At 45.4% G+C, this 26,901-nt stretch overlaps 1 long non-coding RNA gene across 1 annotated transcript; it reads right to left on the reverse strand.

Moving 5' to 3' along the window:
• Window positions 1–11,321: 11,321 nt before the first annotated feature.
• On the reverse strand, window positions 11,322–14,676 carry LOC122921074. Its single transcript, XR_006386965.1, has 3 exons — window positions 14,491–14,676; window positions 11,975–12,060; window positions 11,322–11,740 (listed from the first exon to the last, which is right to left on the reverse strand). It is a non-coding gene; the product is annotated as an uncharacterized LOC122921074 (long non-coding RNA).
• Window positions 14,677–26,901: the final 12,225 nt, after the last annotated feature.

Raw genomic sequence — 26,901 nt, forward strand, 5'->3', positions numbered from 1 at the left:
CAGCAGGGGAGAAAATTGCATTTCTGGGGCCTCGTGCTACATTATGTCTGGGACCCCATTGCACTGCTAGGTTCTGCCCCATTAAACTGCTAAATTCCACCGCCATAGGACCACTTGAACCCATTCTCAGGTTAGCAGTGCAGCCTGGGCACTTCTGCTAGTGTTTTACAACTGGGAATGGCCTCCATCACTACTGACTGCACAGGCAATATGTCCACCCCTGGTTTAGTCTTTTTCCCCCCATTTTTTAGGCCTCCCGATCTCTGGGGCACCAAGCATTTGCTTGATTTGCACGGTTGTAAAGTCTGACCCTGTCCACAACTTAAAAACAAATTGGTTACAAATGGAAAAGAGTGTGACTACAGGATCAGACTACACAGACTTTGTTTGCGGTCTGTTACCATGGAGATGCATCTGTCTGCAGAAAAACTGTAGGTACAAAATGATACGATTCGGAAGGTGGCTTTATTTTGCCTTTTAATTGCATTGGAGCAATACAATAATTTGTTTTGGAGACGGACTAATCCTTCAAGGGCAACTATGTCACCCTTTAGGCAATAAGGTAGATATCAAAAGAGGATTAAAAGGTTGTAACATTAAGGAATGCAGAGGCCACACCCAAATGCCCCTCAGTCACCTAAAACGACACCAGTAGTATAAATATGAAATGCTAGGTCGGGGCATTGTGACAGATTCTACACAGAAGCTTCAGAACCTGAAGTTACACCTCTAGCGGACCACCCCATGAATGGGTGTTTATGAAGGAGTTGTCTGTAGGCACACGTAATAACGTTATAAGACCATAATATGACACATTTATTGTGTTTGTCTCCTAGTTGGCAGCATTACAAAGGTTTCATAGAAAGATTGTGCAGCCAGGGCAGACAGGTGAAGCGCATGCATGTTCCAAGAGAGCTGTGTAGGTAGCGCAGGGTGATACCTCCAGACATGCTGTAACGTGATAATAATCTTGTTGGGAATAATATGGGCAACGTGACACGGCACGTAACCAGACATCTGACATTGATATTAGCACTTATATGACGACATCAGTGGGAATTAATAAGGGATTATTCATTTTTAGAAGGTAACATGTTTATTTATTAGTTTGTTGCTGCCTTATGCTCCTCACCTAGGATTACACTGCAATATAGAGCATCATGAGCCTAACCTTACAGCTCAGAAGTTGCATATTGCATGATGCTTGGTCTTCTCATGTTACAAACGTTATTGAATTTTATCTCCATTCGGTGCTTCGCTGAAATTCATTTTGGCTTTTTATCTATAGACAAGCGGTTGTCTAGAGACAATTTTTTTTAGGAAAGAGCTCAGAGTGGATTACCAAAAATAAAAGAATCAATCCTCACCTCCCTGTTCCCCCATCTCTCCTGTACCAACACTTATCGGCTGCTCTCTGCTTACTCGTACACACAGGAGAGGCATGCTCACTGAAGTACCGACCCGCCTCAGTTAGTAATAGGGTGAACAAGCATTTCCCATGGGTCAATATGGTGCCAGGAAGCAGAGCTGGTAACTGTCGGAACAGGAGCGAGAGGAGATCGAGTAGGTGAGCATTGATTCTTTTATTTTCTCAACCCACTTTGAGCCCTTTTCTAAAAATTATTTCATGCTAGACAATCTTTTGATCATCATATAATAAAAACTTCTTCAACTTTTCTAATTTTCTTTGTGTCTGCACTGAAGTATTGTAGAGGTGGAGTCCTAAGCTTGAATTGAGTAGACGTAAAGGGCATCTGTCAGCAGGATTTTACCTATGAAACTGGCTGACCTGTTACATGTTCACTTAGCAGCTGAAGGCATCTGTGTTGATCCCATATTCATATGTGTCCTGCATTGCCGAGAAAAATGAAGTTTTAATGTATGCAAATGAGACTCTAGGAGCAACGGGGGCGTTACCATTACACCTAGAGGCTCTGCTCTCTCTGCAACTGTGGAATCATCTGGACTTTGATTGACAGGGCCAGGTGTGATTTTTTTTTTTCACGCCCTGGCCCTGTCAATCAAATTGGTAAAGGGTGTAGTGGTTGCAGTGGGAGCAGAGTTTCTAGATGTAGCCCCCATTGCTTCTAGAGGCTCATTTGCATATATTAAAAAATAATTTTGTGAGGAGGAGCTCAGAGATAATGGCTACAGACTGAGCCTTGAGAGCTGCTGTCTGATGAGACTCAGTGTAAACTGAAACAAAGCAATAGTCTGCAAATACACAGAAACGACAGATGTACAGAAAAAACTGCTGGAAATTTTAAATAAAGATGAAAGGAAAAAATAATTTTAGCCCAAAGTGAGTGGAATGCAATACTAAAAAAATGTTCCCCAAGGTGCCCATAGCTTTTAAAAAGCAGGACACCAGACTGATATATTTTACCTAAACTGATACATTGTAGCAAATCATCAGGACAGGAGAGATCTTTCTGGTGCTGATGAGAGCATTGCCCATTCTGGACATAACTTTTAGGGCGCATGGTTCTTTAGGCTTTAGAAATAACTGTTGATTTCAGCAACCAAAGATTTTGATTTTAAAGGGGTTGTCCGGGAACCTGAAAAAATAGTGGGCGAATTTTAAAAAATCCACTCACGTGGCCTGGTCGTCTTAGTTCCTGTGGTGCAGCTCTATCCCCACCACTTCCAGTCCCCGTTTGGCTATAAGTTTGAAAGGCCAACTCCCTGCACGTCACTGCTGCTGGACAGTCAACAGCCTCAGGGGTGATGTGTGCAGGTACAGTACATGACCACTATGATTCAGCAGTGACGTGTTGGGGGTCAGCTCGTCACACTTCATGGAAAGCGGCAGGGACATAGCTATGACGCAGGAACCTGGGATGACCAGGGCTTCCGAAGGCAATGGTTCTCTGTTTACTATACTGCAGCATTGACGTGTCGTACGGACCCATGATGACCACTGTAGTCAAGCACTGTCCTCTATTAATGTGGTAGGAGTCCTTCAGGATCCTTTCCTCTGGTTGACCCAAAAAATGCTAGTCCAACACTGGTCCAGTACCCATGAAAAATGAGACTGCTGCAGGTATGGGAGTAGAGTTAAAGGAATTTCCCATCACAGACAACCCCATTAACATGAGGGCCACCAGGCGGATCACTGCCACTGCAGCCAGAGACCACCAGCAAACTAGGGAAAGATGCAAATTAATGACCATGTAATAAAAGGTCGAGCCAGTGCAAAAATTACTGCTTGTTGGATGCTAAACATTCATTGGGGGGAGTTTGCTGAGCGGGAGCCCTGCTTATCCATAACAGTCCAGGCGAAACAACCCCCTTAACTGTAGTCAAACCTGAATTTTCTCTTTGCTTGGGTCTATACTTCCCTATTATTATGGAAGTAAAATGCTAGAGATTTTTTTATTCTTTTGAGCAAATTATTCATTTGTAAACCAGATCTTGTCTTAGAAGCCACCAAAATCCTTGTCAGTGAATTGTCAGGCTCAGAATCCACCTTTAAGACGTGATCAAAGGCGCGCTCATCTCCGCCTGAGTTATGGGATTCAGGCAGCAGTCTATTTGAGCGTCTCGAATTCAGAAGTATTAATGAAGTTGCTGTAGGAGGTCTTAAGATCTTCTGGTTAAGCTCATTGTGCGACGATTCCAAATCCTTGTCAGGTCCTTCTTGTCTTCTCGCTTTTCTGCAAGAATATGAACCAATTTACCAAATAATGTTCTATGAAACTTGTCAATGGAAATTTTTGTTTATCTGTAGATCCTTTTCACATAAAATCACATTCCAATGTCAAACTCTGACGGTTCTACAGAGATGTGCGGCACTACATAGACGTTTCTCATCGCTTCCTGCAGAAGTTCTAGAAAGAAGCTTCTTCTCCTGTGTCATCCGCTGATTGGCTGACATCCACTGCCCCTTATTCTTTTGAAAAGAGGTTCTTCAGCAGCTGCAGTAGCATACAGGACCATGCCACAGTTCCTGTAGAATATTTATGATAGACATCTCAGCTACTGTGGAACATCATGGTACACACCTCACCTTCTGCAGACCTTTTTTTAGAAAAAAAAACCAATGATGGACAGAAACCTCTCACATCTCTTCAGAAGGAGGATGTACAGCAGCTGAGTTGTTACAAGTCATGAATATACTATAAAGCTGCACCAGTGATCTGCACCCTTTGGCTCTTTCCCTTTGAGACCTGCAGTTGTCAGAGCATCAGAGTATGCTGGGAGTTGTAGTCTCACATAGTTGCCAACAGTCCCTGATTTGCTGGTATTGTCCGTAATTTGCGAAGAAATTTCTGGGCAGAAAAAAGGTAGGGCTTATGTAAACCGCGCCCAGATATGGGTATTCTTGAATGGTTTTGGGGTGTTCCTGCGGCTGGGGTTTAAATGCCCTGAATTTACCACGAAAAATGTTGGTAAGTATGGTTTCATCACAACAGGAAAGTGAAAGGTTGGAGACCTACCTTCTGCAAGAGAGAATCTGAGATTGTCATTTTTTTTCTTTCATACTTAGTTCCTTTCAAACTGGATTTTCCTCCTCTTGGGGAATTCAGAGTTAATAGAGGGGGAGTTCTCTGTTCAGGATCCTCACCTCTTGGTCATAGAGGAGAGTGGTTACAAAAAGCATCTGGAGGACCTGTCCTGTCCTGCATTACACAGACAACATTGATGTGAATGGAGATAGTGTAATGCTTCATTTCCCCTGTGGAGGTGCTGCAGGGAAACAGAACACATTTTTGAGGGTTATAGAGGATTTGAAAAACATGGCTGATTTCTTCCACCCGTCCGCAGGTTCTGTTTAGTATTCGTAGCTTAACTCCTTCAAAGTGAATTGGGCTGAGCGGTCATATCCCCATAACCTATTGGCCACAGCGGCTGGAAATAAAAATTCTATTTAGGGGTTTCTATTTACAAAAACAATATTCTAAAAACACTTGGGGGGGGAATTAATAAAACCAGGGGTTTTACACGCTGATCCTATGCTATCTCCAGTGGCCACAATTATTAAGGAGTACACTCCCTTTAAAAAGTGTGGTACATCTCTGCAAGTCCAGAATTGAAATCTACACCAGGAAAGGATCTGGATTAGGTACAATCTACAACACTCCTGCCCCCCCCCCCCCCCCCCCCCAAAAAAAAAAGTCTCAAAAATTTGCACAAGTAGGATGTGCACCCAACTTTTTATTCTGGTATTTAGAGGGTAAAAATTGGAAAGGAAAAACTTGTCATTGACCTGAATGTGAGAAATTATTCCCGGTAGGTGCTTTTTTTTTAATAAGAGAAGCTACGCAGCTGCTGGCCTCCGTTTGATGTTGCATTGTAGTTATGGTGTGAACCCAGCCAAAGGCAGCTACCCACATGCCTCTAGCTGTGCAGTACGAAGGGTTTGCTGTGGTTTTACCACAATCAGAGGCTCTTTTCATTTATCTTAAAGGAGCAATTCCAAGAACATCTCCACAAACCTGGAGAAACTTGCACATGCGACCGCACCCCAAGGTAAGGAGCAACAACCACAAAGGAACTACAGCCCACCACTTCCTTCCAGGCTTTGGTGCAGACCTGTTCTACTGAAAAACTAAGAGCAAGGGATTGTCTATAGGGAGTGCCTATGGTCTCCTCCAGGTGTTGTAGGAGATCTGTGAAATGTAGGGCAAGAAAAAAAAAGTGGCGGAAAGCATGAATGTCCTAACACCCAGTTCAGTGACTAGCTGCAAAATAAACCACTGATCTTCAGGGCGATCCAAACATTTAAGGAATCGTCTTTCTTTTTAGAAATTTCCAAGAGGTTAAGGGGGGCCTCTAAAGTGTTTAACCAGTCTCGTATGAGTCAGTTTTGATTTTGAGGACCTAAACATACTTTTAACTTTACTCAGAGGAGCATCTTGAGGCTCTTGGTCCACATCCCAACTCTGTAACCAGGCCCACTGTCCTACCATGTGCCATTTTTGAGACTGGTGTCTTCTCATAGAGAACAGGGTCTTTGGGCCACCAAGGACAAGATTTGGCTGCTATATCTGCACTTTCCTTATATACTAGTAGTTCACAGACAGGTGTTAGGACATATGTAAGTATAGGTAAGTCATAATGAGTGTACCCGAACAAGATGCTCCTTTGGACCCTGGGCTGATTGTCCATCTACCTAGCCCAGGCACAGATTGAGTTACTCTCTGTGATATGATACAATGGGGCTTCCCGTTTAACCATTCAGCTTTGACTGCAGCAAAAAAAAACTTTAAAAGGCCAATAGTTTTACCTTAAAAGGAAACCTGTCAGCGGGATTTTGGGTATAGAGCTGAGGACATGGGTTTCTAGGTGGCCACTAGCACATCCCCAATACCCAGTCCCCATAGCTCTGTGTGCTTTTATTGTGTAAAAAAACTATTTGATACATATGAAAATTAACCTGAGATGAGTCCTGTCCCTGACTCATCTCAGGGACAGGACTCATCTCAGTACAGGACTCATCTCAGGCACAGGACTCATCTCAGGGACAGGACTCATCTCAGTACAGGACTCATCTCAGGGACAGGACTCATCTCAGTACAGGACTCATCTCGAGACAGGACTCATCTCAGAGACAGGACTCATCTCAGAGACAGGACTCATCTCAGAGACAGGACTCATCTCAGGGACAGGACTCATCTCAGGGACAGGACTCATCTCAGGGACAGGACTCATCTCAGTACAGGACTCATCTCAGTACAGGACTCATCTCAGGGACAGGACTCATCTCAGAGACAGGACTCATCTCAGTACAGGACTCATCTCAGGGACAGGACTCATCTCGAGACAGGACTCATCTAAGAGACAGGACTCATCTCAGAGACAGGACTCATCTCAGGGACAGGACTCATCTCAGGGACAGGACTCATCTCAGGGACAGGACTCATCTCAGTACAGGACTCATCTCAGTACAGGACTCATCTCAGTACAGGATTCATCTCAGGGACAGGACTCATCTCAGGGACAGGACTCATCTCAGGGACAGGACTCATCTCAGTACAGGACTCATCTCAGAGACAGGACTCATCTCAGGGACAGGACTCATCTCAGGGACAGGACTCATCTCAGGGACAGGATTCATATCAGGGACAGGACTCATCTCAGAGACAGGACTCATCTCAGGGACAGGACTCATCTCAGGGACAGGACTCATCTCAGGGACAGGACTCATCTCAGGGACAGGATTCATATCAGGGACAGGACTCATCTCAGAGACAGGACTCATCTCAGGGACAGGACTCATCTCAGGGACAGGACTCATCTCAGGGACAGGACTCATTTCAGAGACAGGACTCATCTCAGGGACAGGACTCATCTCAGGGACAGGACTCATCTCAGGGACAGGACTCATCTCAGTACAGGACTCATCTCAGGGACAGGACTCATCTCAGAGACAGGACTCATCTCAGAGACAGGACTCATCTCAGGGACAGGACTCATCTCAGAGACAGGACTCATCTCAGGGACAGGACTCATCTCAGGGACAGGACTCATCTCAGGGACAGGACTCATCTCAGGGACAGGACTCATCTCAGAGACAGGACTCATCTCAGAGACAGGACTCATCTCAGGGACAGGACTCATCTCAGTACAGGACTCATCTCAGGGACAGGACTCATCTCAGGGACAGGACTCATCTCAGGGACAGGACTCATCTCAGGGACATGACTCATCTCAGAGACAGGACTCATCTCAGGGACAGGATTCATCTCAGGGACAGGACTCATCTCAGGGACAGGACTCATCTCAGGGACAGGATTCATCTCAGGGACAGGACTCATCTCAGGGACAGGACTCATTTCAGGTTAATTTGCATATGTATCAAATCGTTTTTTTTACACAATAAAAGCACACAGAGCTATGGGGACTGGGTATTGCGGATGTGCTAGCGGCCATCTAGCAACCCAAGTCCTCAGCTCTATACACAAAATCCCGGTGACAGGTTCCCTTTAAGGAATATCCAGATGATGGTGTGGCAGTGCGTTGAAGGGGTTGGCCAGGGTTAGAAAAAAGGGTCTATTTGAATTTGGAAACAGCGCCACCCCTATGCAAGGGCTGTGCCTGGTATTGCAGTTCAGACTGCGTTCACATCATGTTTTGGCCCTTCGTTCAGTGTACATGCCGGAAACGCTCCGAACATACACTAAACCTATGCATGGACTCCATTCAAGAGTGTCCTTTTCGGATATGCCGTTATGTCGGACTACCTTTCTCCTGCTGTGCCACTCCATACAAGGGTGTGAGAAATATCTAACTATATGTTTATTATAATGGGAGCCTTGGTGTCTATTGTAGGGCTGATTCAGAAGGCTGTATGCTGTCCGCAAAAATGCGGATCCGATTTTTACCGGATTAGATGCAATTGAAGACCTATTCGCTTCTATGGAGCCCTTTTCTTTCTTTCTACGGCTTCGCTAACAAATCAAACGTGTCTTATACTTGCCAGTGAAAAATCAGGACATGGCCCCACTGAAGTCTACGGGTCCGCAAAAATGCGGAATGCAATCATTTTTTTTTTTTTTGTGGACATGCTGAACTGTCTGCAAAAAAAAAACGGATCCGCATTTTTACAGACAGCATACGGCCCCGTAGGTTGAACACATACCTCTATTGCAGAGATCAGCACCCTCCAGCTACTGTGAAACTACAACTCCCAGCATGCACACTCTCACTCATCTATTCTTGTAACTCCCTTAGAAGTGAAAGGAGGATTCTGGGAGTTGTAGTTTCAGAACAGCCGGAGGTCGCCGATCCGTGCTCTAATGTATAGATGTGACTATGACTTTTGCACTGATACATTGTAGCCTCACAATGGTCCGGACTGGATACAATTGTAGCAAACCCTCAGCTGGGAGAAGTATTGGGTCAGTAAAATGAAAAAGCCGGAAACCTCCTTTAACCCGTCGACGGTTGGACGGTGAAATAGTTAAGCCGATCGGCAGGGAAATGGTAGCTGGATCAGGGTTGCGTACTTGCGTGCCTCCGGGGCTTGTATCACTTCCAAAACCTCTATCTTGTTGGTACATGTCACTGACGGAGGTTTTTTTTTTTTCAGTTTTTTTTTTCTTTGATGCGGTTATGAAATTAAACAAGGATCCGAAATAATAAAATGAAACGTCGAGCAGCTTTATGGCGGTTTACAGCTGGACGGGTGAGTCAGACCGGCATGGAAGGAGCACTAAGGTGCTGGCAAGGAGTCCTCTGCACCTCGCCTCTGTGATAAGGAATTTTCCATGCTGTGAAATGACCTTCTGTCGAGCCCATGGCGTCCATGTCGGGGTAGCGAGGAGACGTATACGTAATATTGGCCTGGCGCAGGAAAGGTCCTCCTCCTATTAATACCCAAGGTGTTGGAGTCAATTATCTGGATCCACCAGATGCAAAATGCCGCCCGATGAATAATGTAACAGGGTGTTAAGGCGCGTGGTCTGTGGGTGCACGGGCAGCGCGTGGGAAACGGCGTGCTAAGGGTGTAACCCTCTCACTGCTGGAAACTTCTGCAGCTTTGCCGTTCGTAGAGCTTGCAGAAATCCACGTGCTTGCCTCCAAAACAAACCCCATTCAGATGGAACGGAACTGGAAATGTGTGCAATGCGTGCGAACGTACAGTCAAGGGTCGTCTGAGAGTCTGTGAGGCTCTAATGTGCCGCCATATACCTGCTATAAACATCATGTCGCATTTCATGTGGTGCTCTATTAGATGTCACATTGTAGAGGTATTATCCGCTGTGTATTCCGCTGCGGTTTTTTTGTTTCTAGAAGCAATCTTCAGTATTATGGATTCCTATGGAGGCACTATAGGGCGGCACGCGTCTTGTGCATAAGGCCTCCTGCACACGCATTTGCGGATCCACAATACACGGGCGCCGTTCCGTGTGCATTCCGCATCATGGAGGCGGACCCATTTACTTCATTTGGGTTCCGCAAATCCGGAGATGCGGAATGGAACCCTACGGAAGCACTACGGAGTGCTTCCGTGGGGTTTCGCCCCGTACTCCCATTCCGCAAAAAGATAGAACATGTCCTATCTTTTTGTGAAAAAACGGCCGGATCGCGAACCCATTAAAGTGAATGGGTCCGCGATCCGCTGCGGCTGCCCCACGGACGGTGTTCGTAAATTGCGGCCCGCGATTTGCGGTCCTCAGCACGGCCACGGGGCGCACACATTCGTCTGCAGGAGGCCTAAGTGCGTTAAAGTGATTTGAAGCCCCTTTAACAAGTATTTATTTGACAATCGCTTAAAGGACAATGCCTAATGACCCTGCTGATTATTAGGCCTCATGCACACGACCGGAGTTATGGTCCGCATCCGAGCGGCAGTTTTGGCGGCTCGGGTGCGGACCCATTCACTTCAATGGGGCCGCAAAAGATGCGGACAGCACTCCGTGTGCTGTCCGCATCCGTCGCTCCGTTCCGAGGCCCCGCAAAAAAATATATAGCATGTCCTAGTCTTGTCCGTTTTGCGCCATGTCTACAATGGGCCGCCCGTTACGTTCCGCAAATTGCGGAAGGCACACGGGGCGCCTTCCGTTTTTTGCAGATCCGCGATTTGTGGACCGCAAAAAAAGGGCACGGTCGTGTGCATGAGGCCTTACAGAGGGGATACGGGTAACATTAGCTTGAGGAATTGCTATTTCTGCAATTCCTTTATATTTCAAGGGGTTTCCCGTGATTTTAAGAAATGTAACATGTCTGTTGTAGTAACTACTTGCATTCCCCTTGTAATAACGATTCTGCGGACTTTATTCGGATCGCTCTACGTTGTCCCCGTCCTCTGTTATGAATGAATTGTCAGCAGCTTGCAGTACAGGTACAGCTGGGTGTTACCAGTTGGGGGGGTGTCCCTGTACAGTCAGACACACCGGCTAGTGGTAACACCCAGCAGTGACGTTACTGCAGGCTACCGGCAATTATTTATAAACTTCTCGTAGGAATAATAGAGGAACGGCACAACATAGAGCCATAAGAGTAGATGCTCCAGAATTGTTATTACATGGGGAATGCAAGACGTTACTAAAACTGACCTGTCAGGAGAGGGGACGGGTTCTCTGTAAATGGTATAACATAAAAAATAAGTATCTAAAAAACGTATTTTCTTTCCGTGTTTTTTTTTGCGGACCGTATGCGGAACCACTCATTTCAATGGATCCGCAAGTGCATTCCGTTTCCGTAGGTTCCACAAAAAAGATAGAACATGTCCTAGTATTGTCCGCAGTACGGACAAGGATAGGACTGTTCTATTAGGGGCCGGGCCGCAAAATACGCAATGCACATGGACGCCATCCGTATTTTTTGCGGATCAGTGGAGCTGGATATGGCAAAGGAGGAGAAGGAGCCGATTATATTCCAACAGGAGGGAATTTTTTTAATTGAGGGGGTTCCACTGATAAGACCTGGACACCCACAGCATCTATCCCCCGGGTGGCACCCTAGGCAGCTGCCTACTCTGCCTTCGATCAGTCACCCGTCCTGTATAAAACACGATGCATAGCCACGGCAGCGGAGGAGTTACTGACGACGACACCCAAACCTGCAAACAAATCGAGTTTGATGGTCAAATCTGGAGAGGCAAATAATGAACGCCTCATCGGGGATGAACGCCGCCTGCCAGCGTCTGCTCCGGTGCGGCAGTAGTTTATAGGTCCAATCTTGACTATTCTGCAGCTTTGCCTTGACATCCGTCACCTCCTCCGCCGGTGCCCAGTGCTGCCACAGCGTAATGTTCAAGAGGTTCTCCCTTGCCTCAGTGCACAGCGGAAACCTGCATTATCAAACAGCAGAGGGAACAGAATGAGGGCGGTAGATTACGGTTTTATTTTTTTTTGCTTAGGGTGTACGGTTACGGAGTCTCGCCGGGCGCCACTCAGAAACAATCAGCAAGCTTATACTGCACACAATAAACACCCCGCGGATCTGGGATGTGCGGGATTAGTGAAGTGCAACAGTCAGGATTTCCTGATTTACGGTGGCCCCCCCCCCCCCCCCCTCCCCTTACCTCTCGATGCTCCTCTCCATTTTTCCACGGCGTATTCCGAGAGGGATTTCTGCTTAGAAAGGCATTGTGCCGACGCTTAGGCTAAGCTTTAAAAAAAAAAAAAAGGCAACCGCATTTAAGTAATTCATGAGGTAAGTGAGTATTTATGCAAATGGGGTCGATCTATATTCTCCGGCATAAAACATGACATAAATATGAATACAAAATGCTCATTTATGAGGTAAATACAGGTAATGAAATCCATAAATTAGCCCCAATAATGCCGAGCGCCGATCTTCAAAGGCGCCCGGGCTTTGGCTTTCGAGGCATTTAAAACAGGCGATCAATTAATTTCGGTTCAATTATCATACGGGTCGTCCGGCCTATACTTTAGGCCTCTTGCACATGAACGTTTTTTTTTTCTTTCTTTTACGTTCCGTTTTTTGTGTTCCATATACAGAACCATTCATTTCAATGAATCCGCAAAAAAAAAAAAACGGAAGGTACTCCGTATGCCTTCCGTTTCCGGATTTCCATTTTTTCCTTTCCATTCAAAGATAGAACATGTCCTATTAGGTTCCATTCACATGTCCGCCATTGTGGTCCGTGGTCCGTGCGGAACAGATGCGGTCCCATTTATTCTCTAGGGGGCAGGAATGGATGCGGACAGCACACAGCGTGCTGTCCAAATCCGCATTTCCATTTCCGGAGCGCGCCGCCGATCTTCCAGTCCGCAGCTCCGGAAAAAAATATAGCATGTCCTATTCTTGTCCGCAATTGCAGATCCGCAATACACTACGGACGTGTGAATGGACCCTTAGGGTCCATTCACACGTCTGTATGTGTTTTGCAGATCCGCAAATTGCATATCCGCAAAACACAGACACCGGCAATGTGCGTTCCGCATTTTGCGGACCGCACATCGCCGGCACTTTCATAGAAAATGCTTTTTCTTGTCTGCAATTGCGGACAAGAATAGGACATGTTCTATTTTTTTGCAGAACAGAAGTGCGGACCTGGAAGTGCGGATTCGCAAATGCGGATGCGGACAGCACATTCTAGCACCATTAAAAATGAATGGGTCCACACCTGTTCCGCAAAATTGCGGAACGGATGCGGGCCCATTTTGCGGACGTGTGAATGGACCCTTATTGTCCGCATAATGGACAAGGATAGTACTGTTCTATCAGGGGCCAGCTGATCCATTCCGCAAAAAACGGAATGCACATGGACGTCATCCGTATTTTTTGCGGATCGTTTTTTTGCAGACCGGAAATTACTGAAAAACCAATACGGTCGTGTAAAAAGTGGCCTTAGGGAAAAGGGCTAATCAATGGTACAGCCGGTTACCCATAGGCCTCTGCGGTCTATTTATCTTGCGTTGTAAATCAGCGGCGAGCTGAAATGTGGGGACTTCGCCATGGTGGTGCAAACGCCATTGTCTAAATATTCTACAGTGGAAGGCCTCTTTCACACTACCGTTTTTTTTTCCGTTTTGTGGGCCGTTTTTTGCGTTCCGTATACGGTCCATATATACGGAACTATTAATTTTAATGGTTTCGCAAAAAAAACGGAATGTACTCCGTATGCATTCCGTTTCCGTATTTCCATTTTTCCGTTCTATTGAAAGATAGAACATGTCCTATTATTGCCCACAAATCACGTTCCGTGGCTCCATTCAAGTCAATGGGTCCGCAAAAAAAAGCTGAACACACACGGAAATGCATCCGTATGTCTTCCGTATCCGTTCCGTTTTTGCAGAACCATCTATTGAAAATGTTATGCCCAGCCCAATTTTTTCTATGTAATTACTGTATACTGTATATGCCATACGGAAAAACGGAACGGAAACACAACGGAAACAAAAAACGGAACAACGGATCCGTGAAAAACGGACCGCAAAACACTGAAATAGCCATACGGTCGTGTGAAAGAGGCTGAAGTGTTGGGTTTGTCATTTGCGTATGGCCTCATGCACACGACCGTTGTTGTGTTCCGTTCCGCAAAATGGGGTTTCCGTTGTTCCGTGATCTGTTTGCGTTTTTGTTTCCGTGTGTCTTCCTTTTAATTTTTGGAGGACCACCAGACATAAAGGAAGGGAGAAAAAAGTCTAAGATAGGTTTGCCATGCAAATGATAGGAAAAAAACGGACGTGGATGCGCGGACGCGGATGACAATCTTGTGTGCCTCCGCGTTTTTTAGCGGTCCCATTGACTTGAATGGGTTCGCAAACCGTTTCCGCAAAAATAATAGGACAGGTTATATTTTTTTGACGGACTGGAACCACGGATCACGGACGGCAAACGGTGCATCAGAAAATCGGTCCGCAGAAAATCACGAAAAACGGTGCAACGGACACGGAATATAACAACGGTCGTGTGCATGAGGCCTCTGGCGAATGCGGGCGGTGGTTTTCAGGTAATCTTATCAGTGGTGCAGCTATTATGCAGGGTTCAATGCAAAATTCAGCTCTGCTACGTCCGTGCAGCAAACTTGAAATGGAGACAGCAGTTGGGGGGGCACAGCCTGACCCTCACCTGACGATAGGATCTGCGTCAGGTCGCCATTTGCACTCCGTCCAGTGTTCTACGAGAAGTCATCTTCTTCACAGATTTTCTCTAATCTGTCAGTGCAGGGCAACATGCCACAATGAGCGACAGATGTAGTAGCACTGAGTTTGTCATCTTTCATAGCATGTTGTGTTCCACTGGATTCCCTATTTTGCGACCTAGAAGGAATGGCACGTTCATGCGGCACTGCATGGAGGCACCACGTAGCAACACATCATGGGGGGGGGGGGGGGGTTATTAAATTCCTGACATGATAACTTCCAAAGATAGAACCAGCCCTGAACCTCACATGGATCCAGACTGAGCTTACCATTCATTGCTGTGATTACTCTGCTAGATTTATTTCAGGAGGCATGTCCTATCTTCTGCAACTAGTGGCAATTGAAGGATGGAAATGAGCATGTGCGTCCCCTTCAGGATCAAGACAGATAAATTAGAAGGACAAACAGCAGGTGGCGCTGTACTGATAGATTTCATTGACTAGCTCAGAGACTATACTACATTTTTAATTACATGCAATTGCAAAAGTCTTCAGATTCAGGTGCTGGTAAAATATTTTTCAAGGGACAACCCCATTAAAGGTGTCGCACCAGTTATCTGGCATAGAAAAACTTCAAATTTTGCACAAAGTTTTGCAAACTTTTGCTCTCCCCCAGATTAATGCAGGGATATATGTTCACGGACTCTGGATGCTATAAACAAGGTGAATTACATACATACATATATAATCAGGGTCAACTGCCCAAACAAACCTCGACGCGTTTCCCCCTAGTTAACACTGTGGGATCATCAGGAGGTAATTATATTAGTTCGGTATAATACAAATCAATAATATGTCAATGACTGACGCAGCAGGATATACTGGGGCAACACCAGGTTAGATGATCAGATAATTGCTATGCATGTTATAGCGGTGGAGAGCAGACTAAACCCTAAACAGCTTCAAGTACAGCACCGCTGCAGGTTAATCAAAGGTAACAAAGTCGCCCTCATATCAGTGCTGAAGCCGTAGGTATCGAAGGCCGGATCAAAAAGGTGTTCCACATCAGCTGAAGGTTTGATGCCCCTTGATCAAAGACAATCAAAGACGTCACTTTCATTCCAATGCAGATGGCCTTGATAAAGCCCAAAATTATCCAAGCCTCCTCATGTTCAACGCTTCCCATGCAAGCTTGATCCGGCCTTCGATTTTGACTTTGATTACCTTTGATTAACCTGCACTTGAAGCTGTTTAGGGTTTAGTCTGCTCTCCACCGCTATAACATGCATAGCGATTATCTGAACATCTAACCTGGTGTTGCCCCAGTATATCCTGCTGCGTCAGTCATTGACATATTATTGATTTGTATTATGCTGAACTAATATATTTACCTCCTGATGATCCCAAAGTGTTAACTAGGGGGAAACGCGTCGAGGTTTGTTTGGGCGGTTGACCCTGATTATATGTGTATGTATGTAATTCACCTCATCGATACCTTAGGCCCTTAGGGATATGCAGGGCTGATATTGGCCTAGGAACGTGGACAGGGGGTCTCCACCATTAGGGGTCCTCCCTGGGCTGAGGCTTTAAGAAGACGGTAAGTGTAGAGACAATTCATTCCCCCTTCCCCACTATGATTGTCACTCACCTGGATGCTGTTTTTTAGACCTATCAATGTTGTAACCATTTTTTGAGTATTTTTCTTGAATATCTTAAAGGCTCTTTAAGGGTCCTTTTTTTAATGAATATCAATAAAATTTAGATTTTAGGGGTTTCTTTGCTGGAACTTACATGAATTTTCAACCCCATTATATAACTGTGATCAAATTTAGCTGGAATAAAATGTTATATGGTCTCTTCTACAATGTGATATTATCATATACAATGGAGCTCAGATGTCAGCCCAGGGCATGGGCGTCACTGTTGGAGGGGAATGTGGCAGGGCTGTGCCAACAAGCCGCTCTGCCCACAGCAGGGTGCTGAAATAAAGGGCTAGAGCAGCTAACGAAATCTTTGCCTCAGTCACATGTGTGACTTCAAGATGTGTGGACCTTTACAGCGATATTGAATGGGAATCCATAGAGTGAGGGTGATCTATAGTAATCAAGCAAAATTATAATAAAAAAAAGAATAGAATATCATATACCGCAATCAATATTTACAAATATATATATATTTAAAAATAAAGAAATGATCAGATAAATAAACAGATTCCAAAGCAAAATATTGTCTGAAAATCTATTTTGCTAATGTTCTGCCATGTTCAGTTTTATCTAGAGGAATGATTTGGGGGATAGATCCGTGCAGTGCTGCAGGATGAGCATCTGTGCTCGGCCTCGTGGGAGGCTGCTCGCCTTTTAGTGCGATGAGTTGAGGATTTCTCAATCCCGAATGTTGTGTGCCAGAGATTGTTATTCTGTAAATGGCTGTATACGTTCTAATTAATGACATTTGCTTCTCTCCCCTGTTAAGTTAAATAGGATGTCTCCGGAGCAGCGCTCTATGGCTCCGCTCTTTCCACCAGGGAGGGAGGTGACAAAGGCTATCACAACAGAGCTGCCAATGGCAGGGGCGTCCAATGCTGGTTCTCCATGATGGACCAATATACAATTTACAGGGATGGAGGCTGCAGGAAACATTTCCATTCAGAATGCATTAGGCCTGATCCGTTTTGGACCGCTAGTGGGAGCCCTTAACGGATCTCACAAGCGGAAAGCCAAAACGGCAGTGTGAAAGTAGCCTAACTTATAATGCTACAGAGAGTATCAGGTGGTATCTACAGGTGGGAATGTTTGGATTTACAGTTGAAGGACTTTAGCCAAGGCAACAAATCTCGCACCAAATACAGAATTATAGAATGATTTACCCCACCGAACATCAAGTTTCCATAGCAGAGAATGGGATTTTTTTGGGAGGTTCCTCCGTTGTAATATCAATGGGCATCAAGGGTTTAAAGGGGTTCTCCAGGGCTTCACCTAAAAAAGTCTCTTTCAGCTAGCCTGTAGAAGAATAGCCCATAAACAGGAGCTCGCCCGGTTGAAACTTCAGTGGAGGAGTCAGGCAATCACATGATCAGAGCCAAGATCGCGGAATCGGCACATCGATGGGACAGCAAGTACTGCTCAAATTGTCTTCTTTCCATGGGTTAGCTGAAAGAGATTTTTTAGGTAAAGCCTTTTCAGTCCTAAAAAATCCCCCACCAATGCTCTCTTCTTCTAGTGGTGTACACAGCAGAGAGAGGGAACATCCATAGTACATCAAGAACTACAATAATATATTTCATTTTGCTCAAAAGCAGAGGCGTAACTAGAAATGACTGGGCCCCAAAGGAAATTTTTGAACGGGGCCACCCCCCCCCACTTCTTCGCAACCTTCCCTCTTGTGTCCAGTCAGGTAAGGCCCGGCAGCCGCTCCATTTCTTACAGTGTCACGCTATATAATGTCATTGTATAATTTTGGTGAAGGGGTCCTAACAATAAAAATTTTTAGTTCTGCTCCTGGGTGGGCCCCTTCTGAGTTGGGGCCCCAGAGCAGTTGCATCCCCTATAACTACACCCCTGCTCAGATGTCATTTGTTGTATCCATGTACCTTATCCATGTCCCTTTCATCATGGGAATATCCACAGGGGCGTAGTTATAGGGGAAGCAGCTGCCTTTGGGGCCTGAACTCAGAAGGGGCCACCCAGGGGGATGACCAAAAGATTTTATTGTCAGGGCCCCCTCAGCAATATAATACAATGACATTATATACAGAGACACTGTAGGAAACAGACGGAGGGCCTCGCCTAGGAGAGCAATCTTGACTAGTCACAGGAGGGGGGATGTGCACGAAGGTAGGGCTAACAAACAAGTTGCTGGGGCGGGGGGGCATTCAAAAATTTGCTGTCATTTCTAGTTATGCCACCGAATGTTTTGAAATTATGGTGGAAAATGTAGAATATCACTTATAAATAATGTCTAATTGTATATGTTCATTTGTTACAAACAATCCTTGTTTGTAACGAATGTCCAGCTGTAGCAGCCGCCAAATGAGCATTCATCACCCTGCGTTAATAGCGTAGAAAAGGCATGGCCAACCTGCGGCCCTCCAGCTGTTGCAAAACTACAACTCCCAGCATGCCCAGACTGCCTACAGCAGGGCATGGTGGGAGGTGTAGTTTTGCAACAGCTGGAGAGCTGCAGGTTGGCTATGCCTGGCGTAGAATGACGAACATTCTCATCCTAAGTCAGTGAGCGCCGCGCTACGTAAATGGCATAGGCACGATATGTTTACACTGTTGCACGCCTTGTGGGTTCTGTAAGCAGCTGCTACATCGATACAGTGGTGACTGTAAGAAGTGCACCGATTACAAAGATATTGCACTTGAAAAAACAGTAGTATGGTGACTGCATAGTTGACATAGAACGGTCAAAAGATAAATTGTATTTCTGTAAATATTTGCTCTGATTGGTCCATTTGGTATTTTTTATAGCGCAAGTAGTTTTTTTCTATATTTTTTACATTTATTTTCTCATATTTCCTTAAACAGGTGTCATGAAACATGTTCTACATTTTTTAAACCAACACCTGAATCGGAATACTTTTGTAATTGCATGTACCATATTTTTCGCCCTATAAGACTCACCTGCCTATAAGACACACCAAGGTTTTTGAGGAGGAAAATAAGAAAAAAAATATTTTGAACCAAAAGCTGTGCTTTTGGTGGGTTTTGAACTAATGGTGGTCTGTGGATGACAGTATTAGGGGGGCATCTGTGGATGGCACTGTTATGGGGGGGATCTGTGGATGACACTGTTATGGGGGATCTGTGGATGGCACTGTTATGGGGAATCTGTGAATGGCACTGTTATGGGGGGATCTGTGGATGGCACTGTTATGGGGGATCTGTGGATGACACTGTTATGGAGGGATCTGTGGATGACACTGTTATGGAGGGGGATCTGTGGATGGCACTGTTATGGAGGGGGATCTGTGGATGACACTGTTATGGAGGGGGATCTGTGGATGACACTGTTATGGAGGGATCTGTGGATGACACTGGTATGGGGAGAGGGATCTGTGGATGACACTGTTATGGGGGGGGGGTCTGTGGATGGCACTGTCATGGAGGGATCTGTGGATGGCACTGTTATGGAGGGATCTCTGGATGACACTGTTATGGGGGGATCTGTGGATGACACTGTTATGGGGAGAGGGATCTGTGGATGGCACTGTTATGGAGGGGGATCTGTGGATGACACTGTTATGGAGGGGGATCTGTGGATGACACTGTTATGGAGGGATCTGTGGATGACACTGTTATGGGGAGAGGGATCTGTGGATGACACTGTTATGGGGGGGGGGGTCTGTGGATGGCACTGTTATGGAGGGATCTGTGGATGGCACTGTTATGGAGGGATCTGTGGATGACACTGTTATGGGGGGATCTGTGTATGACACTGTTATGGAGGGGGATCTGTTCATGGCACTGTTATGGGGGATCTGTGAATGACACTGTTATGGAGGGGATCTGTGGATGGCACTGTTATGGGGAGAGGGATCTGTGGATGACACTGTTATGGGGGGGGGGGGATCTGTGGATGACACTGTTATGGGGGGATCTGTAGATGACCATGCTATGGGGGATCTGTGGATAACACTATATAGCATCTTATGCTATATGTATCATCCACAGATCCCCCTCATAACAGTGTCCCCCAATACACCGGGCCCCGCCGCTCACAGCAGTATTCATATCTAAACAGTATTCCTTAACCTTGAGTAACTTTAACTTTAAAGCAGCGCTATCCTGTTTACTACCTTACAGTCAAGCTACAGTAAAAGGCAGAGCGGCGAGTGACGTTACGCCGCCGTCCGCTTTGCCTGTTATCGGAGCTTGACTGTAAGGTAGTAAACAGGATAGCGCTGCTTTAAAGTTACTCGAGGTTAAGGATTACTGTTTAGATATGAATACTGCTGTGAGTGGCGGGGCCCGGTGTATTGGGGGACACTGTTATGAGGGGGATCTGTGGATGATACATATAGCATAAGATGCTATATAGTGTTATCCACAGATCCCCCATAGCATGGTCATCTACAGATCCCCCCATAACAGTGTCTAAGGCTACTTTCACACTGGCGTTTCTGGGTCCGCTTGTGAGATCCGTTTCAGTGCTCTCACAAGCGGCCCAAAACGCATCAGTTCAGCCCCAATGCATTCTGAATGGAAAAGGATCCGTTTAGAATGCATCAATTTGGCTGCGTTTGGTCTCCGTTGCGTTTTTCTAGACGGTCACTAAAACGTAACTTGGAGCATTTTAGTGACCGTCTGACTATGCAGAGCCTAACGGATCCATCTAGACTTACAATGTAAGGCCTCCTGCACACAACGGTATTTGAGTGTTTTGCGGTCCATTTTTCATTTTTTGTTCCCGTTGTGTTTCCGTTCCGTTTTTTCGTTCTGTTTTTCCGTATGCCATATACAGTATACAGTAATTACATAGAAAAAATTGGGCTGGGCATAACATTTTCAATAGATGGTTCCGCAAAAACAGAACGGATACGGAAGACATACGGATGCATTTCCGTATGTGTTCCTTTTTTTTGCAGACCCATTGACTTGAATGGAGCCACAGAACGTGATTTGCGGGCAATAATAGGACATGTTCTATCTTTAAACGGAACAGAAAAACGGAACTACGGAAACGGAATGCACACGGAGTACATTCCGTATTGAAATGAATGGTTCTGTATACGGACTGTATACGGAATGCAAAAAACGGCCAGTAAATGGAAAAAAAAAACGGTTGTGTGCAGGAGGCCTAAGTCAATGGGGACGGATCCGTTTTTCACTGACACAATATGGTGCAATTGAAAAAAACGGATCCGTCCCCCATTGAGTTTCAAGGCAAGTCAAGACGGATCCGTCTTTTTTTTTTTTTTTTTATTAATAATGCAAACGGATGCGTTATTAACGGATACAAGCGTTTGCATTATTCTTCCGGATCCGTCTGTGCAGATACAAGACGGATCCGCACAAAACGCGAGTGTGAAAGTAGCCTTAGCGATACGCCACCAAAGTGCAAAGCGCGAGATGGTCCAACCCCTTTTCAATAAAGAGATGAAAAAAATATTTTTTTTTTTAATACAAATAAGCTAAATAATAAATAAATAAAACATTAAAAGCAGAAATAAATAAATACATGAATAAAATAATAAACAAACAAATAAATAACTTCATTTTTAGTAAATCATAGCTTTCCCTGATGTAGATTCTATTCTTTATATAATAATTATTATTTTTTAGATAATTCGCACACCAGGCAATCCTCAGCCCCGTCCCTGCACTGTGCGGGATATCTCAGCACCGCGGTAAGAGCAGGACGTCTCCATCTGAGTGGGTATTCAATAATTCATTTACTGGTTAGGATAACCCAAACCATCAATACGTTCTCTACCCACTCCAGTTCCTTCCTCAATTCCCCAGGAGGAATAAATATTCACAGCTTAAAGACACTGTCCTGCCTATTAACATCCCCCCCATTACAGGCCTCCCTATCAGGGGCCCTATTTGTCCCCAGTCCATCCTGCGGGACTGCAATCCATTTAAGTCGAGGTCGCCATTAAAGCACCAGTCGTTTTCCTAACCCCAGAAGAAAATGATTCGAGGAAATTTGACATCAGAAACCTCGTCGGTAGAACTGACAGATCTTGTTAAGGCAGAGAGTGTGACGACGGAAACCTCAAGATTAGGAGGGAGGATGGATTGAGCCTTAGTCATAAAAAAAAAAAATGCAAATTGATATATTGAAGGAGTCACGAGTGCCTTTCTGAGGGTGCTTTTAAGGTGCTTTTAGCTGCATCTGGTTTTTGTTAGGATACAATTAGGATTAGTGTTTTTACTCCAGTAAATACATCTTCAGGCTCAAGTGCAATCTCGGATGTTCTACATGAAATGGGTAATTTAAATGTATGTCGTACCGGGGTAGGCTTTTCGTGCAATCATCGCCGGATACTTCTCTCTTGACTGAACACAAATTGAAGGTTAAATGCGGTTTCTAAACATGTAACGGTTTTCCTAAAGAGACGACGAAGCTTTATACCGCCACGGCTGATCAGACGGCTGCGGTGGCGCACATGGGGTTAATTATGCTGTACCTACAGATGGCTGTATGTTTTCTGTGCATTTCTTTTAAAGAAGGACCTATTGATGGAAGGGCAATCGGGGTTGTAGTAGTCTGGAGGAAACATGGGGGGGGGGGGTGTCCATTAAAGGGTTAATAATAACCGAGGCTACTTTCACCTCTGCGTTGTGCTGTCCGGTTTTTGAGAGATCTGGGGCAACAAACTCTTAAAACCGCAGCGGAACGGAGTAGACCAGAACGCTTTCCGTTCCGGTTTGTTGCGTTCCCATGCCGAGTGTTTTTGTGTGTAGGCATGGGAAACTGAAGACGCACCAAAAACTATGTAAGTCAATGGACACGGAAAAAAAAAACTGATCCAGTGGCCATCGACTTAGGCCTCTTTCACACGACCGTAAGGCTTTTCAGTGTTTTGCGGTCCGTTTCCGTTGTGTTTCCGTTTCTGTTCCGTTTTTCCGTATGGCGTATACAGTAATTACATAGAAAAAATTGGGCTGGGCATAACATTTTCAATAGATGGTTCCGCAAAAAACGGAACGGATACGGAAGACATACAGATGCATTTCCGTAGGTGTTCCGTTTTTTTTTTTTGTGGACTTATTGACTGTAATGGAGCCACGGAACATGATTTGCAGGCAATAATAGGACATGTTCTATCTTTCAACGGAAAAACGGAAACGGAATGCATACGGAGTACATTCCGTTTTTTTTTTTTGCGGAACCATTGAAATGAATAGTTCCGTATACAGACCGTATATGGAACGCAAAAAACGGCCCGTAAACGGAAAAAAAAAAAAAACAGTCGTGTGAAAGAGGCCTTACAGTGGTTTTAGTGCCGTATCCGGTTTCTTCATTTTCGATATAATACAACCAATCCCCTGCCGGATCTCAAAACCGGACAGCAAAAACGCAGCTGTGAAAGTAGCAGGTTCTAACTCTGGGACCCGCTCCTATCTCCAGAACCGGGACCCTGAAGGAGAGCGCACTGCGCATGCGCGGTGTACTCTCCCCTCACTGCTATGAAAATAGCCAAGCGAGCACATGCATGGCCAGCTCTCCATTCACTGCTATGGGACAGCCGGATATAGCCAGTGTGCTCTCCTTCACTTTGGGGGCCCTTTCTAGAAAAAAGGTGGAGATCCCAGGGGTGGGACGCACACCTATTTGACACCGATGGCATGCTGGGAGTTGTAGTTTTGCAACAGCCGAAGAACCGCACAAGGGTGTATCTATAGGGGGTTGCAGTCAAACCCAGGTATTTGTCATAGAAGAAGATATCCAATAGTATCAATGTGCAGATGTAGCAGAGCTGAGTTTGTTAATATTACACAGTGTTATCTAAAAGGCGGGGTTCACGTCACCGTTTCGTTTTCCGTTCTTTTAAAGAACAGAAAATAACATAAAAAAAGGATCCTTTATTTTGAGCATCCGTTATGCTCATTTTGCATCCGTTTAGCCAATTCTGTCTGAGATCCGGAAAAAGAAAAACTTTGTAGAGGACTTTTTTCCGTCTAAAATAACGGATCTCGGAAACGATGCAAAATGAGCATAACGGATGCTCAAAATAAAGGATCCTTTTTTCTTGTTGTTTTCTGTTCTTTAGAAGAACGGAAAACGAAACGGTGACGTGAACCCCGCCTTTTAGATAACACCGTGCAATATTAACAAAATCAGCTCTGCTACATCTGCACATTGATATTATTGGATATCTTCTTCTATGACAAATACCTGGGTTTGACTGCAACCCCCTATAGATACACCCTTGTGTGGTTCTTCGGCTGTTGCGAAACTACAACTCCCAGCATGCGCCCCGACAGGCAGCAGCTGTACAGCCACAGGTTGGAAGCAATGATGTAGTCAATGACCAAGTGTCCATGAGGCGGCCTACTAATCTCTAATGTCTATGGCTGTCCTCCCCGGGGAGCTAATTCAAATGGGAGCTATAATTTACAGCAGAGCTGGAGATACTGGGCGGGGGATGGGCAGACTGGATAAAAATAGTAAAAAAACGTGCAGGGAGAGGGAGCAATGTACAAGAAGTACGTTTAATATATGACTAAGTGACAGAAGTTAGGTTTCTCAGAATTACTTCTCAGATAAACAACTTTATTGCAGGGCACTTAATCTTACTTACAGCGACATCTCATTTATTACAGAATTACAAGTAACTTTAATGCGATTGATATCGCCATGAATTCCGCTCCAGATCCTCGGCGGCAGCGCCAGAGCCGAGGGGCCTATAGTGGTCCGGAGGAGCAGGGGTGAAGACATAGGGGTGCACATATAGGGCAGGGCTCAGCTGTTGCCAAACTACAATTCCCAGCGTGCCCACTTGTTCCGCAGTCCTTGAAACTCCTAGAGAAGTCAATGTAGCCTGCTGGGAGTTGTAGTTTTATCAACAGTTGGGGTTTCTGGAGATTCATAGATTGTAAGCTCTTGCGAGCAGGGCCCTCGTTTCTCTTGTTTTAATTGTGTTCTTGATTGTAGATGAACCCCCCCGAGTGTAAGGCCTCATGCACACGACCGTTTTTGCGGCTCGGGTGCGGACCCATTCACTTCAATGGGGCCGCAAGAGATGCGGACAGCACTCCGTTGCTCCGTTACGTGGCCCCGCAAAAAAATAAAAAAATAGAGCATGTCCTATTCTTGTCCGTTTTGCGGACAAGAATAGGCATTTTCGACAATGGGCCGCCTGTTACGTTCCGCAAATTGCAGAAGGCACACGGGCGGCTTCCGTGTTTTGTGTATTCACCATTTGCGGACCGGAAAAAAACGGAACGGTCGTGTGCATGAGGCGCTGCGGAATATGTTGGCGCTATATAAATAACGATTATTATTAGCGTCGCTGACCCCTCGATACGGGGGACGCAGAGGTCGCGGTCAAAGAATATACTAAGGAGCCCTGTAACAGATTTTGCATTGGGGTCCAAGAGCTTCAAGGAACGTCCTCAGAATAGGAGGTTGGAAGGAGGATGAAAAATGATGAGGAAAAAGGGGCAGAATGGGTAAAAAAAAAAAAAAATGCAATACTTACAGACCCCCAGTCCCCCACCAGTCTCTAGTTCCTGGTCCCTCACCACAAGCTTTGATAAAATGGGTGACCCCCAAGACTAAGAGCGTCGGGGCCCTAGTAGGCAGTAGAGTAAGGGCTCCTGCACACGGCCGTATGTATTTTGCGGTCCGCAAAAAATTAATCTACAAAAAACTGTCTTTCTTCTCATTTGTCATAAAGTGAGTGATTCTGATAACAGACGGATTTTAGGGAATTACTACCTAAGCAATACACATGTAGGTGTAACATAGGAACGACGCTTAGGATCAATTAAAGTAGGGAAACCTGGAGTCCTATCCAAACAGAAATAGTAACATTCCTTGACTTCAGCAGAAAGTCTTATAATCTGTAATAACGTCCAATGCCATAAAACCTGAACCAGAAGATTGAGCGGAGAGAAGTCATCGGGAAACAACATGTTAACCATAGATTTAAAGCTTTCCTCGTACAAGTGTCCTTTTCTACTGATAATCCGGAATATCTGATAATCTGTCACCAATTGTCTTGCATTGAAATGCAATTCTAATGTAAACTGAGGCATCCTAGAGAAATCTAATGTGTATGGCGACCTACGGATTCCCCCACAACAGCAGATAATCTCCATGTCGCGGTAGATAAGGATCGATCAACTGGATTTCCACTTCCCGATTCTCTTCCTCACAGGGAGATAAGCGGTCGCCAGAAGTGTCCCCTGTCCCTGTCCAGGACACATGCATGCTCAGCCAAGCCGCCATGTCTATGAGGGGTCAGGGGAGAGATTACTGTCTGCCGGGCCTGTGGCTAGGACTAGATCGCGGGTTCGGCTATCTGTGCTCCATATGGGGCAGAATGTGATGCTGTGTTGCCGCTACCTGGCACTGGGTTGTCTCACCAATCGGTCACGATGGCGGCTGTCGTACTGAGACAATGCAGGGTAATCAGCCGTCATGTCCCCCAGTCAGTAACTGTAGGCTACAGGCAGCAGGAAGAAGAAAGAACCTCAACATGTTTATTATTTATCACTTGTATCAAAATATTATCGGAATGCGCAGCTTCTAATGTTTACATAAATACAATCAAAGCCGCTCCATGCCGTAGATCCTGGAAATAATAAAGCTGCGCGATATTTTCTACGGGCGCGATCACACGGGCAGGTTTCCTGATGCAGTTTTGGAAGCCAAAACCAGGAGTGAGTTGAAAAGAAAACAGAAGTCGTATCCGTCCTTTATACTTTCTCTCTTTTTAT

The sequence above is a fragment of the Bufo gargarizans genome, chromosome 10 (assembly GCF_014858855.1).
Source record: "Bufo gargarizans isolate SCDJY-AF-19 chromosome 10, ASM1485885v1, whole genome shotgun sequence".
NCBI classification, from domain to species: domain Eukaryota; kingdom Metazoa; phylum Chordata; class Amphibia; order Anura; family Bufonidae; genus Bufo; species Bufo gargarizans.